Here is a 19,744-nt window from a genome sequence, read left to right as displayed (position 1 = left end):
AATTCTCTAAGGTTCTCTTCTTATCCTCAGAAGAGGAAACTGAGATTTGAAATCTCAGTACCTTGACTAAGTTCACACAACTAATAAGAAGCAGAGCTGGGATCTAGGCAGTCTGACTCCAGGGCCATCTCCTTTTAACACAACAATATAATGGGGGACAACAATGCTGTCCTCCTAAGTGTCCCTTTGAATCCACAAAATAGACTAAGTGAACCAAACCATTGCAACGCTTCTTAAAAACATTTTTAAAGACAAGAAGCTTATTTGCATTTTAAATATTCCTGATTGCCCAGTCCTCAATACTCCAGGTTTACCTATGTTGATTTCAATTCATCCTCTAAGGTTGTAGAAACACAAGATCTGTGGTTCCCGCATTAAGTTCAATTTCATTGCAATTGCCATTTTAATCTTCCCACTCTAGTCTGGCCATAAGCTTTCCTAAACTATAAAGGGAGCTTTGTTCTGGTGGAGGTAGGTAAAATCCCCAGACCTGAGGACTCAAAGGAGCAGTCAAGGAGAGGATAGCTCTTCTCCAGAGCTTAAAGGCAAATATTTTCTTTTTCCCTGGTTTCACCTTATTGCTTTGCATACTGAGTGAACTTACTTGTTCTTGAGACCCAGTAACCCATGCAAGAAATTTCATAACACTTCTCATTTAGTACTTTAATACTAGTTGAAGAATCAAGGGTTACACACGCGCACATACACACACACACACACACACATCAGGCTTAGTTCCATTACCTATAGCTGTAAAAATGAGCTTTTTCTCAGTTTTGTAAAAATGAAAGGTTGCTGGACTGGAACTCACAGTATTGTATATCAAAAAGTATCAGATTGTGATAAAATAGAAAACTAGAATTAAGCTTGGCCTTATGATTTTTAGAAAATCAACGGATTTTGAAGGAGCCCAACCAGTGTATTCATTTCATTTTTATTAATCCTTTCTTTCATTCTTAGATAGAGATGAAAAAGAATGACAGAGTTCCTGCTCTCATTTCATCAGAGTAAAATAAATAAGTTTTAGTGTTCCATAGCTCTGTAGGATGACTATAGTTAACAACAACATATAATTTCAAATAGCCAGGAGAATATTGAATGTTCACCACACAAAGAAATGATAAATGTTTGCGATGATGGATATGCTAATTACACTGATCTGATCACTATACATTGTACATACATAAACATTAACTATGTACCTCATGACTATGTACAACTGTTACTTGTCAGTTTTAGAAAATAAAAAAGCAGAAGAGATCTGCTACCGAATGCAGGAATTTTCTATAGAGTCTCTTATAGCTAGCCTTCTAAGCAGGCTTAACTCTTCTCATGATAGAGTATTGACCATCACCAAGAAGAAATCTTTCCTTTTAAGCACTCCAGGAAATTATCAGGGAGTTCTCTCTGTAGATAACCAAAGTTTTCCTAGTTGTACTCCTACCCATTTTTCTTAGTGTGGTCATTTAAAGCAGTGCCTCACCAACTATCAGAGATGAGGGCCAGTAATTTTTGTTTCATTTTTTTCCAGTTCATTACAAATCAATGCATATGTCTGTAAAACACAAAATCACATGCTTAAATATGATGGCAACATCAAATTGCCATAAAAGTTTCTAAGCTTTTCACCCCAATTTCTGAATTTATTACAGACTGGTAACAAACAGCTCACAAGCCAGCACCACGGGCAGACTACACTTTGCACAGCGCTCAAACGTAGGCCTAACAACCTGGCTTGGCTTGGCGCTTCTAGAAACTGATCCTGAGGCAAGACTTCTTGTAAAAGAGTTTATACTGGAAGTTAAAAACCATCAAATTATTAAGTTCTAGGGATGGAGTAGTAAAGTAGACAGAGCAGGGAAGGAATAAAGTATGAATGTTCTCGCTGGTCACCCATCTGGGCAACTGGAGCTCAATTTTGCTGGGAAACTCTGGAAGACAGTGTCAGACATAACTAAGAGTTATTCCCATCAAGTGGAAAGGAAACTGTGCTTTTCATCTACCAAATCCTTGCTTAACATTGGAATACAGATGCTTCCAAGACATTAACTTTCTGGCACTCTGGCTTTTCCTACACACTTGCTGTGCATGCCACCATGTCTGGGGGAAAAAGGCCCACAGGCAAAGAGGTACCAGCATTCATACAACCAGCTTTCAGCTTGTAGAGGTGGCTACCAAGAGGAACTTGCAATTGGCAATGCCAACTACAACTACTACACCATCCAGTTGGAAATTATACAAAGAGTATGAACAAAGTTCACAGGAGAAACAAGGCTCTTCAACATATAAAAAGATATTCTACTTCATTCATAATGAGACGTGTGAAAATTGTAACTGCATCAATACCATTTCTCACCTAGTAGATGGGTAAAAATCCAAAAGTTTGAGCACACATTCTGTGGGTGAGGCTGTGGAAACGTAGGTTCACATACATTGCTCTTGGATATGTAAATTAGGACCATTCCTCTGCAGAGCAATTAGGCGGTATCTTTCAAAATAAAAACACAGAGTTAAGTTTTGATCCAGGAGTCTCACTCCTGAGAATTTATGCTATAGATACGCCTACAGGCATTCGAGATGAAAAATAAGCATTGCTATTTGTTTTTCTTGTTTTTCATGAATGACATTGTAAAAGTAGAATATGGGCAGTGACGCAATAATTCATCTTTGGGACTGGTCAAAGAAACAATGATGCTTTCACAGAATGGAATTCTATACAGCTGTTTAAAACAAACCAAGGCAGCTTCTTTTACATATATGGAAAGATGTCCGACATATACTGTGAAATTTTTAAAAAGGTACAAAATAACATATATAGTATGATTCCTTTTGCATATGTGTATTTGCTTTTAATTGCCTAAAGAAACTCTCAGAAGGATTCAAAAGATCCATACCAAACAAGATGGGAGAACAGAGGAGTAGTGACAGGAGTAGAAGCACCATAGACCTTTTCATATCATTTTGGTTTTTTAATTACATGAGTAGGTTACCTAATTATTAAAATAAATTTAATTTAAAAGGTAATGGGGGATAGGAAAAACTTGTTAAAAGATACAAAATTACAGCTATATAGGAGGATTAAGTTGTAGTGTTCTATAGCTTTGTAGGATGACTATAGTTAATAATATATATTTCAAATAGCTAGAAGGAAGATCTCAACAGAAAGAAATGATAAATTCTTAAGATGATGGTTATGCTAATTATCCTAATCTGATCGCTATATATGTATTGCCATGTCACTATGTACCCCATAAATATGTATAATTATCATGTGTCAGTTAAAAATTTTTAATTAAAAAATTATAAACAAAAGAACTTTTTAAGTAATTGATTGCCTATCCCTGCTAAATCTTATCTTACTCATGCTAAACCTCACCAGCACGTTCATTCTTTTCTCGTATATAAACATTTCTAAATCTTTCATCTTTCTGGTGCCTCTTGTTCAGATCTACAAACATTTCGATGTTCCTTTTGAAACACAGTTCCTTAAGCCAAAAACAGGACATTTTTTCCTTTCTTTCACATTCTGTAATTAAAATAGTATTTAAATTCTTGAATTTTAGGAATATTCAACAACAAAAGTTGTCCATTATTTCATCTCTATTGGAATTTTTCCCCATATGAAGAAGACTTAAAATACTTTAATATAAAATAAATTGTCAATAAAAATAGTTTTTATAAAACTGGCTAAAAATATCAAGCAAGCATCAAAAATATAACTCCAGATGAGGTGCAGGTATAGAATATAATGTGATTGTTGCTTCTGTTATTCTAACTTGTGAGTCTCTATAAAGTGTACACATTCACTGTAATTTTTTTATAGTCACATAATTTCAGGATCACATCAAATAATATGCCTAATGCCTTTTCACATAAAGTATTAATTCCAGTCTCTCCATAGTTTGCCCCTCTACCCCATCTCTGCCCGCTTCCACCACCAAACCATCCGCCCTATAATGATTACCATTAATATTTTTAAACCTAAGTGCAAAGCAAAACTATCTTGCACTACCTGCACTGTCTTTGCAATAATGCTATAAATCTAAAAATATTTTAAAGTACTGTAACTCTAAAATTGTTTTAAAATAAAAGGCTTATTTAAAAAAAATATTCACCCTATCCTTATTAAAGTTTATCTCATAGAAATTAACCTATCCTTCAGCATAGAAAATTGTTTTAAATGTTTATTCCATTTTCCAAAATATATGCTCCACACATATTTCCTAAACATGGCCTCCATGTCTTTATTTTAGTTTTTGATAAGAAATACAGAAACTTTATCCATAACCTCCTACTCCAACTATAGTGTTTTTTAGACTACATGGAGCCTAGAGATTATCGAATCGTATAAATTCATTTCACAGATGTGGAAACTGAACCCAAGAAGGTGAAGTAATTTCTGCAAGGTCACATAGCTACATTGCAACAAAGCAGAATTAGACCACAGATTACCTGATTTTCAGGCTAGGGTTTTTTCCGATCCTTTTGAAATCAGGTGATTAAGTTGAAAACAAGTTGGTTTTAGATCCAAAAAAAAGTGGGGGGTCAAAAGGACTGATCTGAAACAGGTATATCCAGTTACAATTTTGGACTTTTCAGTCAGTGATGAGTACTTTGCCTTTAAAAAACATGACAAAGACTAAAGAAACAGAATTATCTAGTGGTACACTTAGGCTGACTGTGATTATTGGAATTCTAAAGAATGATACACAACATTTTCCCCTTCTTTCATGTTCTCTCATTAAAATAATATTTAAAGTCTTAGTAAACATTTTAGGAATATTCAACAACAAAAAGTTGTCCATTATTTCATCTCTGTTGGAATTCTTCCCCATATGAAGAAGACTGTTAAAACTGCTTTAATATAAAATAATTTTACAATAAAAATAGTTTTTATAAAACTGGCTAAAAATAGCAAGTAGACATCAGTGGCAGTCATGGAAGATGACCTACTCAGATGTTCCTTCGAGAGACCCTGCTGCAAGGAAACATAATAAATAAACAGCCTTCAACTGGCCCACATTATTGATAAGCACCACGTTATTCACATGATCCACACTGCCCTTGGGCTGCTCCCAGCCAATGACCATGCATAACAGAGATACTAGAACAAAGCCATCATTGCCTCATATGAGCATCCTCTAATGGATCATTGCCTCATACGAGCTTCCTCTAATGGGCAGCGTTTGCTTGGCTGTTCCCATTGGACCAGCCAAGACTTTTTCACATCTGCACTATGACTTGGATCTCCTCCTCTCCAATGTTTCCCTCGCCTTCATCTTTTGCATGTGTTAAGGCCAGCATTGCAATATGAAGGCTCCCTCCTCGTTTATCCTTTAAGTCATTTCCTCCAATAAATCTCCCATCTTATCTTGGTATCTGCTTCTTGGAGAACCTAACTGACAAAGCATCACAAGCAAAAAAGCAGCAAAATAAATAACTTTTGTTAATAACATTAGATAATAATTATGACATTTATTAACCCTTTCACTCAAATATAATCCTCAACAGATAGTTTCGCCAATTGTTATGTCCTAAGATGTTAAGCATAAATAAATGACAAATGTACATAACAGAGTGTGTTAGGGAAGCATATCTCTTTTTCCAAGTTCCAATCCCCTACCTATGAAAGAGAAGAAAATATGTGATTCTTAAGGTCTAAAGATATATATAAAAGAAAAAAATGTACTTCTGTTTCACTGAACGTTATGAAGCTGCTATTCTCAGAGAAGGACTAAATGTGGTAAAGAGATAGTGAAGAAAAGATGCTTGGGGCAAAAGTTGAAAATGGCTGAATCTGAGAAAAAGGTACGGATTTAATCCCTCCGCCACCCTGAATGTGAGGCAGAGGAACAAGGATTGTAGAATGAAGTATCCCAAATGCTGAGAGAGGCCTCACTACTTCAGTAAGACACAAAGCTTTTAGTAAGAATCTTCAGTCAATACAGTAAAGTTCTCTGAGAAACACTTCAAAGGCCACGAAAAGCTAAGTGACTAAATCGACCCAACTCTTAACAGCAGTATCATGTGGCCAGAAGAGCCAGAATAAAGATGTCAACCACCACAGGCACAGACCAGACCCCTTCCCCACCTTCTAGCCCTAATCAATTTCTGGACCCTGATTTGAGAAAAGGATGAGAGAAAAAAAGACACAAAAATTAACTTAAATTGAATGTGATATTGGCTAGGTGCACAGTACCTCCACAAAAAGTTATTCTGACTTACAGAATTAGAAAAAATTGTAGCATTCCTTAGAGTTGTGCCACAAGTTTATAGAAGAAAAGAATAAGAATTAACAGATGCCAAGAAGAATTCGGAGGGTAAAAGAGCAAACAATGAGAAATCAGAACTATACTTAAAGAAATACACAAACAGATGCCACAAGTGCAGAGTAAGGAAAATGGAGAACGGAAGATGGAGAATAGTAATGAAAAATGGAGAATAGTAAGGAAAATGGAGAATAGAAGATGGAGAATAGTAAATAATCGAAAATGGAGAATAGTAAAGAAATGGAGAATGGAAGATGGAGAATAGTAAGTAATGGAAAATAGAGAATAGTAAGGAAAATGGTGAATGGAAGATGGAGAATAGTAAGTAATGGAAAATGGAGAATAGTAAGGAAAATGGAGAAGGGAAGAAAAAAGGCACATGAAAAGTAGAGTTGATATCAGATGTTAGCTTCCCACCTATATCTTTTAAGATACTTGGTGAAAAAAAAAAAAAACCCATATGAACTAAGGCTATCACTTGAAGGTGATAAACCAAATAGTATTTTGAGAATACTTAAGAATACAAAGATTAAAATGAAGGCAAAACTGTCAGAATTGTTTGAACCAGAGCAACTTCATCTTGATTAGAGGCTGGATAAAACAAGGTTAAGACACGTGGGCTGCATTCCCAGATGGTTAAGGCATTCTAAGTCACAGGATGAAATAGGAGGTTGGCACAAGATACAGGTTATGAAGAACTTGCTGATAAACAGGCAGTAAAGAAGTCGGCTAAAACCCACCAAAACCAAGATGGCCATGAGAGAGAGTCATTCTCACTGCTACACTCCCACCAGCATCATGACAGTTTACCAATCCAGTGGCAACATCAGGAAGTTACCCTATATGGTCTAAAAAGGGGAGACATGAATAACCCACTCCTTGTTCAGCATATCATCAAGAAATAACCATAAAAAAGGGCAACCAGCAACCCTCCAGGGTTACTCTGCCTATGGAGTAGCCATTCTTTTATTCCTTTACTTTCCTAATAAACTTGCCCTGAATTCTTTCTTGCACGAGATCCAAGAACCCTCTCTTGGGGTCCGAATCGGGACCCCTTTCCTGTAACAAACGTACTTAATAAAATTGAGTGGTAGGGGAAAAAGAGAAAGCAGTAGGTAGTTATTTTAAGTGTTGATTCTCATAGAAATCAACAGACCATCTCTAAAAAATGAGAAGATTAAAAGCATTATTACAATTTTTTTTTGTTTTGAGACAAGGTGTCTCCCTGTCACCCAGACTGGAGTGCAGTGGCACAGTCTTGGCTCACTACAACCTCCACCTCCTGGGCTCAAGTGATTCTCCTGCCTCAGCCTCCTGAGTAGCTGGGATTACCGGTGTGCACCACCATGCCCAGCTAATTTTTGTTTATTTTGTAGAGATGGGGTTTAGTCATGCTGGCCAGGCTGGTCTCGAACTCCTGAGCTCAACTGATCCACCTACCTCAGCCTCCCAAAGTGCTTGGATTACAGACGTAAGCCACAGCACCAGACCAAAAGTAACAATTCGAATAAAAATGGGTTGGATGTGAAGGCTTAGTCTTTGACTCAGCAAAGTCAAAAGACGAATGATGAACTGAAAAAAATGTATTTGCAATTAAATGGCTAATATTCTTAATATATCAAGATTTCTTACAAATTGAGAAAAAACTAAAATCTGATAGAAAAATGGCAAAATATATAAGCAGGCAGTTCAAAGAAGAAATGGCACTAAATGCATGAACTAATGCTCAACCTCACTCTCACCAAGGGAAATGCAAGTAAAAAGTGCAACAAGCTACAATTTCTCATCTATCAGATTGGCAAACACCCAAAAATCTGATAACATACTCTATCAGCAAGGTTGTAGAAAACAGCTGATGGGAATGCAAAGTGGTACAACTGTTAGGCAAAGAAATTTGATAATGTCTAGGGGAAAAAATGTACAAGCAATCTGTATAGCAATCTGACTTCTAGGAATCTACTCCAAAATATTCTAGTTAAAAGTACAAAATTATTTATACAAAATATATTTTTCCAATGGCAAGATGCAAGATTTTCCAAGATGCAACATGCAATATTTTCCAATCTGCAAGATGCAGAGCAGTATACATAGCATGATACCACTTGTAAGAAAAGTGATTATTAATATATACATGAATGTGTTTTATTTGTAAAAAGAAAAACTAATAAAAAATGGATTACTAGATCAGTGGTTCTCAAACTTTAGTGTACATAAAAATTGTCTTTAGGAACTGATTCCCAAAGTTTCTGATCTAGAAGAAAATCGAGAACCTGAAAATTTATACTTTTAACAAGTTTTCAGGTGATACTGAAGCAACTGTTTTGGAGACCACAGTTTGCTAAACTAAAAACAAATGAAAACAGTTGAACCTATTAATATATCAAATTAATTATATTATATACAGACAATAGATTTGTTTGAAATGACTTTTGAGTATTTCGAGTGTACATCTTAAGTAGAAAGAGTTCCAATTATAAACAGAGCTTAAGATGAATCTCAAACTTAATTGAGAAACTACTAGCAATATTAATATTATTAATTCGAAACCAGTTTGTATACAAATACATACATACATCTGTGCATGAAGATAAATCAAATAGGTTATGTTGTCAATGTTGTTAAGAACCAAAATTGTTAGTATAAGAGAAAAGAGTTTCAAGTTAAGTTAAATGAAAATTCTATAATGTCAAATTTTGATTGGAAATATCAGTATTATTTCCAGATTTTGCTTTTCTTTTCAACATTATGTTCCTTAGCGCTATAATTGCAAAAATCTGGAGGACAATGACCACCCAAAAACAAGATTGCTCCTATTGCCCACATTTTGGTCTCTGATTAGCATTTCCCACCAAAAGCAACCAGAGTTCTATGGCAGAATTCTGATTCCAGATTTGGGGCAGAAAACACATGAAATGGGTCTGTGACAAATTGTTGTACCAGAAAGCAAGGAGGGTAATCAACGACTAATGGGAGGCAGAGTATGGTGGTTCATGCCTATAATCTTAATGCTTTGGGAGGCTGGGGCAGGAGGATTGCTTGAGGCCAGAGGTTCGAAACTAGACTGAGCAACATAGTGAAACCATGTCTCTACAAAAATTAAAATAGTCATACATGGTGGCATGTGCTGGTAGTCATAGCTGCTCAGGAGGCTGAGGTGGGAGGATTGCTTGAACTCAAGAGTTCAAGGTTACAGTGAGCTATGATTACACCAATGCACTCCAGTCTGGGCAACAGCGCAAGACTCCATTCTTAAAAAAATAAAATAAAATAAAAAGCTGGCAGGACATGTCCAAAGGCCATAGAAGCAAATAAATATGCAGGAGGAATCCACTGGCCAAATATGAGAATAATGAAAAGAATAATGGTTGCAATTAATTTGTTATAATCCATCAGTTCATTTCATCACTAAAAAGCAAAACACACACACACAAATTTAGTTGGTCACCATTGTAAGTATTTAAACATTTCCTTACCTTAGAAGTTGGCAGTAGAAAGAAAAGAATTAAGCATTCATCCTGCATTCTCTGTACTGCAGAGTGACTGAATAGTCCTAGTTGACAGTGAAAAGTTCTCTACAGAAAAATGCCAGTTAATAAAAGTGAAAAGAAAGTGAAAATTAGAAAATTGTCACTTTGCATTTCCTGACAAAATGATACAGGCAGCTTTTATCAGTAGATGAAATTATTACATGACAAACTGTTAGGAAATTGTATCCTGTTAGCATCACAAAAGTAGAATGACTGGACAGTAACACTATGTACATTTAATGAAGCACACAGCACCACAAGTGTGTGCCAATAAGTTGAACCTGAATCTCATCTAACCTTCAATGCTAACTCCTTCAATTATCAGGGATAATTGGTGATATAAGGGTTGGAGTAACAAGTTAAATGTAACCAAGAGGAAACATATAGATTGATCCAGAGTTTGTGACATTCTACAGAATAAGTAACCCAATTTTTTTCAATAAGTCAACAACATTGATATAGAACAGCTCTAGATTAAAAGAGATGTAACAAAATGCAGTATGTGGACCTTGTGTGGGTTCCTTAATTGAAAAAAACAGAAGTAAAAAGTTATTTTTGAGACATTCAAGAAAGCGTAAGCATTGAATGTATTACATTATAGCAAGGAATTGTTCATTACGGGTGATGATAGTTTCACAATTTTTTGAGTCTACTTTTTAGCTTACTGAAATATGTCACAGTAGAATAACACAATGTTTTGGATTTAAAATATTTCAGTAAAAAATAAAGAAAAAAGGGACAGAGGAGATAATAAGTGAGATAAAATTATGATTACTGAATCTGTCATATGAGCATTTATTATACTATCCTTTCTATTTTATGTATATTTAAAATTCAAAACACGTTTAAAAGGTAGAAGTTGGCTCAAAGAAAAACTCTGTCAAATCTTTTTAAAAGTATTTCATGTCACTTTTCAAGAAATAGAATGGAAGATTCCAGATTATTGGTAATTATATTTTTCAATAATTTGAGACTTTAATCTAAACCCCAGAGTAACAGAAAGTGTACTAGAATACAAATCCAGTAGGAAACCTGGGGCCAGGCCAGGTTTCGGACAAAACCTTTTGAATTTGGGCAAATCATTTAATCTTTTCAGATCTCATCATCTGTAAATTAGGGACTTAGTCCAGATGACTTTATGTCTTATGTTCACCTCTAATCACTAGAAAGTAATATGAATGCACTCTTGCTGGTAAGCAAAGGGCACAGAATTGAGTAACAACAGCAAAAAAAGCATGAAAGAGCAGCTTAATTGGAATGACTTCCATGAGGTTACTCACATATGTGAAATATGTGGATTAGATTAACTTATCTTTAAGATGTTACCTAGCCCTAAAATTCTATGAAATGTAATAGCTGTAGTCACGGGCCAGACAAATAATTATTTTACATCAAATTCTAATTGCTGATGTTATCTCTCAGTTTCAGCAAGGCTAATGTATCTGTATGCTAGAAAGACAACACACTTATTAATCAATAAGATAGAAAAACATAGGTAGACCAGGTGTTCTCCAACCTTCTTATCCCTGGATATAATCCATGACCTGTATTAAGAAGGAGCCTATTAATAATGGAGAGGGAGCAAGTTAAGGTTTTTTCAGTGTTGTATTGCAATATCTCAAGAGACACTTAATGCTGTAACCCCAGATGAGTGTCGTTTAGTATAAGCTCTCAGGAAAAAAAAGTTATGATTAAGACAGTAATTGATACTGAGCTATAGAGTGTAGAGTATCTACAATTTAAAAGGAAGACAAGGATTTAAAGCAACCATGGTAAATGATCTTAAAATATTATATTTGATTAGTTGTCATAGTATGTGGAGGAAAGTAAGGGGAAGCAGTTGACTAGGATCAACAGGTAAAAGTTGCAGGGAGCCATTTTTCACCAAACCTGGACTCATATGAAACGTATTTCATAAGGGCTACTGCAGTCTGAAGAAGGGATAAAATGAATCATTTTGAGAGTGAGCTCACTACACTGGAGATTATTTCACCAGAGGTTATTGTGCATTTTTTAAAGGGCTTTCAAGCCTCGGGCATGACACAATTTACACAATTTTAAAACTATAGAATAATGGAAGTGGGACTCAAATAAGCCACTTCATCAATTTTTTTAATGTATGTTATGATACTGTCACAAGAGTATGATGAAGAGCTCTAGATTACTAGTAATTACTGTTTTCTATTTACCTGAGAAAATTTCAACTCCCAAGTAATGGAATTTATAACTGGAAATTCAAGTTTGACTATTCTGTATATGAAATAAGGAGAATGTTTATAAATATCTGTTAAATCAATAAGTACATAAGAACTCACAATTGTGAAATTTAGGAAGAAAATGCAATTCATTCATTCATTCACCAAATAGATTTTGAAAGCCAATTCCTGCATTCATGGTGCTTTTATTCTAGCTGGAGGAGACAGATAATAAACAATAAAAAATAAATAAACGTCAGGTGGTAAGCTTTATGAAGTAAATAGTAAAACAAATTAAGTGAACAGGATAGATAAGCTACTGTTTAGATTGGGTTTCCAGGAAAGTATCTCTAAAATGATAACATTCGAGCAAAGAGGCCTGAAAGAATTAAGAAAGTGGCCAGGCGCAGTGGCTCACGCCTGTAATCCCAGCACTTTGGGAGGCCAAGGCAGGTGGATCACCTGAGGTCAGGAGTTCAAGACCAGCCTGGCCAACAGGGTGAAACCCCATCTCAACTAAAAATACAAAAAAATTAGCTGGGTGTGGTGGCAGGTGACTGTAATCCCAGCTACTTCGGGAGGCTGAGGCAGAAGAATTGCTTGAACCCATGAGACGGAGGTTGCAGTGAGCTGAGATCGCACCACTGCACTCCAGCCTGGGTGACAAGAGCAAAACTCCATCTTAAAAGAAAAAAAAAGAATTAAGAAAGTGAACCATATGGATACCTGATGGAAGAGCAAGTGCAAGGACCTCCAAGGCAGGATAGAGTCTGGTGCTCACAATAGAGCCAAGAGGCAAGCATGGCAGGAATAGAATGAGCATGAAGAAAAACAGGTAGTGACAGGGCCACTCAGCCTTTGAACCCCGTTAGATTAGGGCAAGGACTTGGACTTTTTTGTCTCTACAAAGGGAAAGTCATTGTAAGGTTTTTAATGGAGGAGTAACATGTTTCTTTTCTTTTCTTTTCTTTTCTGTTTTTTTTTTTGTTGTTGTTGTTTTGTTTTTTGTTTTTTATTTTTGTTTTTTCTTTGGACAAGATCTCACTCTGTTGCCCAAGCTGAAGTACAGTGACACAATTTCGGCTCACTGCAACCTCTGCCTCACGGGTTCAAACAATCCTCCCATCTCAGCCTTCCTGGTAGCTGGTACTACAGGAATGTGCCATCATGCCCAGCTAATTGTGTGTGTGTGTGTGTTTGTGTGTGTGTGTGTCTGTATTTGTGTGTGTGTGTGACAGGTCTTGATCTGTCTGCCAGGCTGGATTGTAGTGACACGATCTAGGCTCACTGCGACCTCCGCCTCCCAGGCTCAGGCAATTCTGCTGCCCCAGCCTCCCAAGTATCTGGGATTACAGGCGTGTGCCACCATGCTTGGCTAATTTTTGTATTTTTAGTAGAGACGAGGTTTCACCATGTTAGCTGGGCTGGGAGTGACATATTTCAAAAGGATTGCTCACTTCGCTGAATATAGAATAGACTGTGTAGGGGCAAGAGGAGAAAGAATGGGGAAATTAGAAGACAATGATCCAGGAATGAAAATGCAGTACTTTGGATTGGTGTTGTAGCAGTATAAATTGTAAAACATGATCCCAGGTTTTGAGGAAACAGTTTTGAAGAGAGAAAATTCCATTTTGGACAGGTCAAATGTAAGAAGTCTATTAGACATATGGGTGGAAATGTCAAGTACATAGGTGGATATATATGCATGAGAACCAGGCTGGAGATGTAAATTTGGGAGTCCTCAATACACAGATCTGTATTTGAAGCCATGGAATTGAACAAATCACCAGAGACATGAGTATAGATAGAGAAAAAATCAGATCTAATGACTGAGACACAGAGCAGCCTAACCTTAAAGAGTAGAAACATGAGAAAGATCTAGCAAAGGAGATGAGAAGAAGTGACCAGTGAGGAAGTAAGGGAACCTGGAAAGAGTGGTGACCTACAGGTCATATGAATACAGTCAAGCAGGAAGGAATGAGGGCTTCCAATATGCCCAATAAGACTGAAAGTTGACCACTGAATTTGGCAACATGGAACACACAGGTGATTCTAGTAACACCTCTTTCAGTGGAATAATGGGGATGAAAGCTTGATTGCTATGGGTTCAAGAGAGAATGAGAGGAGAGAAAATTGTGACAGTGAGTATGAACAAATTTGAGAAAACTTATTATGAAGGACAGCAAACAGCTGTGTAGTACCTGGCAGTGGGGATGTAGATGATTGAAAGAGGAGGGGAGGCAGATGTTATGCCTAGGCTAAAGCCTAGGAGTGTTAGGAATGATGAAAGTAAATGGTCTAGAAGTGATAGTGTGGACTGAAGAGGATACCTATCCAACCTCCAGGTTTAGTCATGTGGAATATTTGAGAAAAAACAGCTGCCATCCAAAAGCGTGGCAGAAAAAGCTGTGGTCTTAGGCGACCATCAAGATACAATGAACAAAAAGATCAAGGGAGATTACAGAGAACAAATTGCATAGGAGGGGCATAAGATGTAAGTTCTTGAAGGCATAGTGGAAAAGTGGAGTAGAGAGAGGTATGAGATAGGATTAGTTTCAGCAAAATGTACAACCTCATGAAAGATTCTCTTCAGGATCCTGGGATTTCATTGTGAAGTAGTCAAGCAGGATGAAATGGGATTCCTTAAAAGAAAGCCTCAGGGGGAAAGTTGAATAAATGGAAAGTATAAAGGCATTCTATAGACCAGTCTTTTAGTGATTAAAGTGATTAAAAGAAGGAGCAGAGAGCACAGGAAAAAATGTTTGTGAAGAAACAAACTTTGCAAACCTAAAAGGAAAAAACCATCTTTTTGTAAATATCTAAACACACAATGAGGCTGAGTCATGCCTAGTTGGGGATACTTTTGAGAGGTAGAGAAGTTAGGCAACAAGTAGACCAGTGAACAGAGTTTCTCTTCATTAGATGTGGACACATTGGAACTCTCATTCATTGCTGGAATATAAAATGGTGCAGTTGCTTTGGAAAATAGTTTGGCAGTTCCTCAAATGGTTAAATATAGAGTTTCCATATAATCCAGCAATTCTACTCCTACAATTGAAAACATATGTCTACACAAAACTCTTAAATGAATATACATAGCAGTATTATTTATGATGATCAAAAGGTGAAAACAACCCAAATGTCTACGTATTGATAAATGGATAAACAAAATGTAGTATATCCACAAAATGGAATATTTTTCTTCCATTAAAAGAAATGAAGTACTGATATAGGATACAACATGGCTGAACCTTGAAAACATTATGCTAAGTGAAAGAAGTCAGACGTGAAAAGCCGCATATTGTACCATTCCATTTACATGAAATTTCCAGAATAAGCAAATCTATATAGGGATAGAAAGTGGATTAGTGGTTGCCAGGGACAGAGCTGAAGGGGATACAGAGAGTGACTGTAATGGATTTGGTTTCTTTTTTGAGGTGATGAAAATGTTTTGAAATCAAGTAGCGGAAATGTTGCACAGATCTGTAAATATGCTAAAACTCAATTAATTATATACTTTAAGGGGATGAATCTCATGGTCTATGAATTATATCTCAGTAAAACGGTTACCAAAAAAAAGAAAGAAAAAGAAGATATATTCTAGGTGTTTAATTACTGAAATAATTAAAATTTTGTTTTCAATCCAAAAATCAAAAAAATTTAAAAAGCACCAGTAGGCAGAGCAGGATAGCTGACTAGAGGAGCATAATGCTGGTACACCCTACAAAAAAAGACCTAAGCAATGAATGAAAATTACACTGGGCTGGGGTGTTTGAGGGAGAGCACTGCAGTACAGCAGTGAAGAGAGAAAACCTGTGGAGCAAGGAGACCTTTAGGGAGGGCCACATACGGAAGAGACAGAAACATCCTGCCTCCACCACATGATCTCAGCTGGAATTTTCTAGGAACAAGAAGGCACTTGATGGATAAAGGTATGTAGGAGGCCTGTAGCACCCCCCATTAATGTGACAAACACCTGCAGTCTTTGCTTCCAGAGAAATCTTCAGTCCTCACAGTCCTTGAGCCCAGTTTGGGGAGGGGCCTGGTATTCATATAGATGCACTGCCCCCAGAAAAGAAGCCCACATTGTGTGCACTCTGACCCTCACAACCCAATCTGCAGCTATATGGTACCCACCTTGAAACCAGAACAACAGATAGAGTGCACGTTGCTCCAGGAGCTGCATCTTTTCATCTCTGAGACTAAAATGCCATTACACCACCTTCACGTAAAGAAGTGCACCATTCCCCCACCAAATTGCTACAGATCCCCAAACCCTGGGAACAAGTTGCCTAGGAGGCAATCTCTGCCTTTCACATCCTAGTGACTGTAGCATCCTGACTCCAGCCTCTTAGAACCTATGTCCAGCAACCTGGCCCCAGAGCCCATGTAGCTTACTGCCCCCAAAGTAATAGATGATCCTACCCAGCAAAGAAACCTACTCTGGATCAGCCATATGCACAGTCAACACAATCACCGGCCAGGCATACTACTTCCCAGAGAGCCCTGCATCGAGCCAGTGGACTGGTCCTTGCATATGCCAATGCACTCACCAGCCAGATACACCAATTCAGGGGTGTCCTGCCACAAGCCAGTGAACCAGGCCCCCACAGACCATCTGCACACTCACCAGCCAAGCATGCTGCATCCAGGGAGGCCCACCCTGAGCTGGCAAATCAGCCCCCATGCGCCAGCAGAGTGCTCACCAGAAAAGTGCACTGCTTACAGGGAGGCCCTCCTCTGAGTCAGCAAAGTGGTCACCATGTACCCTGGCATGATCACCAGCTGGGCATGCTGCTTCTATAGAAGTCCTGTCCAGAGCTGATAAAATGGCCTCTATGTGTCACTGGCAAGTTCACAGTCTAGGCATGTTGATTCCAAAGGGGTCCTGCCTCAAGCTGTGAGTCAGGCCCACAGTCACCACCCAGGTACTCCACTTCTAAGGGAGAGCTACTATAAGTCAGCAAACCTATCCACACATACTGCCAGCACACTCATCAGGCAGGCATGCTGCTGCTAAGGAAGTTCCACCACAAATCAGCAGACCGCTCCTCACATGCCACCAGTCCACTCACCAGCCAAGTAGTGTTCTCCCAGAAAGACTCCACCCTGAGTTGATGGACCAACCCCTCACTCACCAGGCAGGCATGTTGCTCCCAGAGGAGACCCACCCCAATGTGGCAGCCTAAGCACACAAACTCCTGCAGCCTAGGCCACCAAGGCACTCAGAAGCATTACCAAAGTTGACTACAGCTGAAGAAACTTCATGGAGACCCCTACTGTGCCCACCCAGAACCAAAGCCAATACACATCCTACCCAACTGACACCCTAAGACACATCTGTAGGTGAAAGTCTGTCTATAAAGTACAAATGCCACTCTATAAAATTGGAAGAGGCAACTATTTTACCAGATGCACATATATCAACACAGGAGCACAAGAAACATGAAAAAGCAAGGAAACTTAACATCACCAAAGGAGCACAATAATGCTCTAGTAACTGGCCCTAAAGAAATGGAAACATATAGATTGCCTAAAAAGGAATTCAAATAACAATTCTAAGGAAACTTAGAGAGACGCAAGGGAGTACAGATAGATAATGAAATCAGAAAAATAATTGATGGCCTGAATGAGAAATTCAACAAGAGACAAATATCATAAAAAGAACCACATAGAAATCCTAGAACTGAAGAATTCAGTGAATGAGATAAAAATATGACAGAGAGCTTCAACCTCAGACTACATCAAACAGAAGAACATTTCTGAACTTGAAGACATCTCTTTTGAAATAACATAGTCAGAGGAAACATGGGGAGAGAAGAATGGAAAAGAACCAAGAAGGCCTAGAGGACTTATGGGATGCAATTAAATAAACAAATATTTACAATAAGAGAGATAAAGACAGGGAAGAGAGAAAGTCACAGAAAAAAATTTGTAAACAAAATAATAGCTGAAAACCTCCCAAGTATTGGGAGAGTTGTGGACATCCAGTTCCATTAAACTCAGAGAATTTCATATAGATTTAACTCAAAGGGGTCTTCTCTGAGGCACATTATAATCTGTCAAAAGTCAAAGACAAAGAAAGATTTCTAAAAGCAGCAAGAGAAAAATATCAACATATAAGGGAAGCCCCATTAGACTACCAGCAGATTTCTTAGCAGAAACTGCAGGCTAAAAGAGAATGCAATGTATGTAATGTTATATTCAAAGTCATAAAAGAAAAATTGCTTTCACCAGGAATACTATGCCCAGCAAACCATCCTTTCGAAATGAAGAAGAAATAAATTCTTTCTCAGACAAGCAAAAGCTGAGGGAATTTGTCACCACAAGACTGACCTTACAAAAAATGCTTAAAGGAGTGCTTTGAGCAGAAATGAAAAGATAATAACTAATAACATGAAAACATAAGAAAAAAGTATAAACTTCATTGGAAGAGGTAAATTCATAATAAGTTTAGAATATTACATAACTGTATAACTATATAATTTTGAAATCTTCAGTATGAACGTTAAAAGTCAAAATGGCCAACAATAATTATATCTACAATGAGTTGTTAAGAAAGTTACAATACAAAAATATCTAAATTGAGGCAACAAAAATATAAATTGTAGGGAGAGGAAAAGATGGAGTATTTGTATCCAACCAAAGTTAAGCTGTGGCTCACATCTGTAATCTCAGCACTTTGGAAGACCAAGATGGGTGGATCACTTGAGCTTAGGGGTTTGAGACCAGCCTGGGCAACATGGCAAAACCCTGTCTCTTAAAAAAATATAAATATTAGCAGGGTACGATGGTGCACACCTGTAGTCCCAGCTACTCAGAAGGCTGAGGCAGGAGAATTGCTTGAGCTCAGGAGGCAGAAATCACAGTGAGCTGAGATCATGTCATTGCCCTCCAGCCTGGGCAACAGAGACCCCATCTCAAAAATAAATATATAAATAATAATTTTTTAAAAGGATCTAGAAAACAACAAAATGGCAAGAGTAAGTTGTGATATATCAATAATCATCTTGAGCAGGCATGGTGGCTCATGCCTGTAATCCCAAAAGTTTGGGAGGTCAAGGCAGGAGGATTGCTTGAGCCCAGGAGTTTGAGAATGGCCTGGGCAACATAGAAAGGCCCTGTCTGTACAAAAAATTTAAAAATTACCCAGGCCTGATGTTGTGTACCTGTAGTCCCAGCTACTTGGGAAGCTGTCATAGGAAGATCACTTGAGCCTGAAAGATCAAGACTGTAGTGAGCCAGGATTATACCACTGCACTGCAGTCTGCATGACAGAATGAGAGTCTGCCTCTTAAGTAAATAAATAAATAATAAAAGTTAAAAAATAATAACATTAAACGAGATGGATTAAATTCTTCATTTAAAACATACACAGTGGCATTTTTCAACATAGTACTGGAAGCCTGAGCTAGAGCAATTGAGCAAAAGAAAGAAATAAAGGGCATCCAAATTAGAAAGGAAAAAGTCAAATTATACTTGTTTGCAGATGATATAATCTTATATTCAGAAAAACATAAAGACTCTACCTTTGTTTATAAGCTCTAATACCAAAAAACTATTAGATTATATTAGAACTTATAAACAAATTCAGTACATTGCAAGATACAAAATCAATATATAAAAATCTGTAGCATTCTATATGCAAACAGTGAACAATCTGAAAAAGAAATAAAAACATAACCCCATTTACAATAGCCACAAATAAAATTAAATACCTAGGAATTAACAATCAAAGAAGTGAAAAATCTCT

At 37.3% G+C, this 19,744-nt stretch overlaps 1 protein-coding gene and 1 long non-coding RNA gene across 2 annotated transcripts in view; one reads left to right on the top strand and one right to left on the bottom strand.

The window, feature by feature from the left end:
• Positions 1-3,312, top strand: part of STEAP4 (STEAP4 metalloreductase) — a 35,529-nt gene extending 32,217 nt beyond the window's left edge. Inside the window, exon 6 of the transcript XR_007724413.1 lies at positions 1,653-3,312. The gene's annotated coding sequence lies outside the window, so the exon portion shown is untranslated. The remainder of the gene's footprint in view (positions 1-1,652) is intronic.
• LOC126951282 (uncharacterized) overlaps positions 1-19,744 on the bottom strand; it is a 60,018-nt gene that overhangs the window by 18,385 nt on the left and 21,889 nt on the right. The window lies entirely within an intron of this gene.

This window comes from Macaca thibetana, chromosome 3 (genome assembly GCF_024542745.1).
Source record: "Macaca thibetana thibetana isolate TM-01 chromosome 3, ASM2454274v1, whole genome shotgun sequence".
Classification (NCBI taxonomy): domain Eukaryota; kingdom Metazoa; phylum Chordata; class Mammalia; order Primates; family Cercopithecidae; genus Macaca; species Macaca thibetana.
This window is presented reverse-complemented; position numbering and strand designations above follow the sequence as displayed.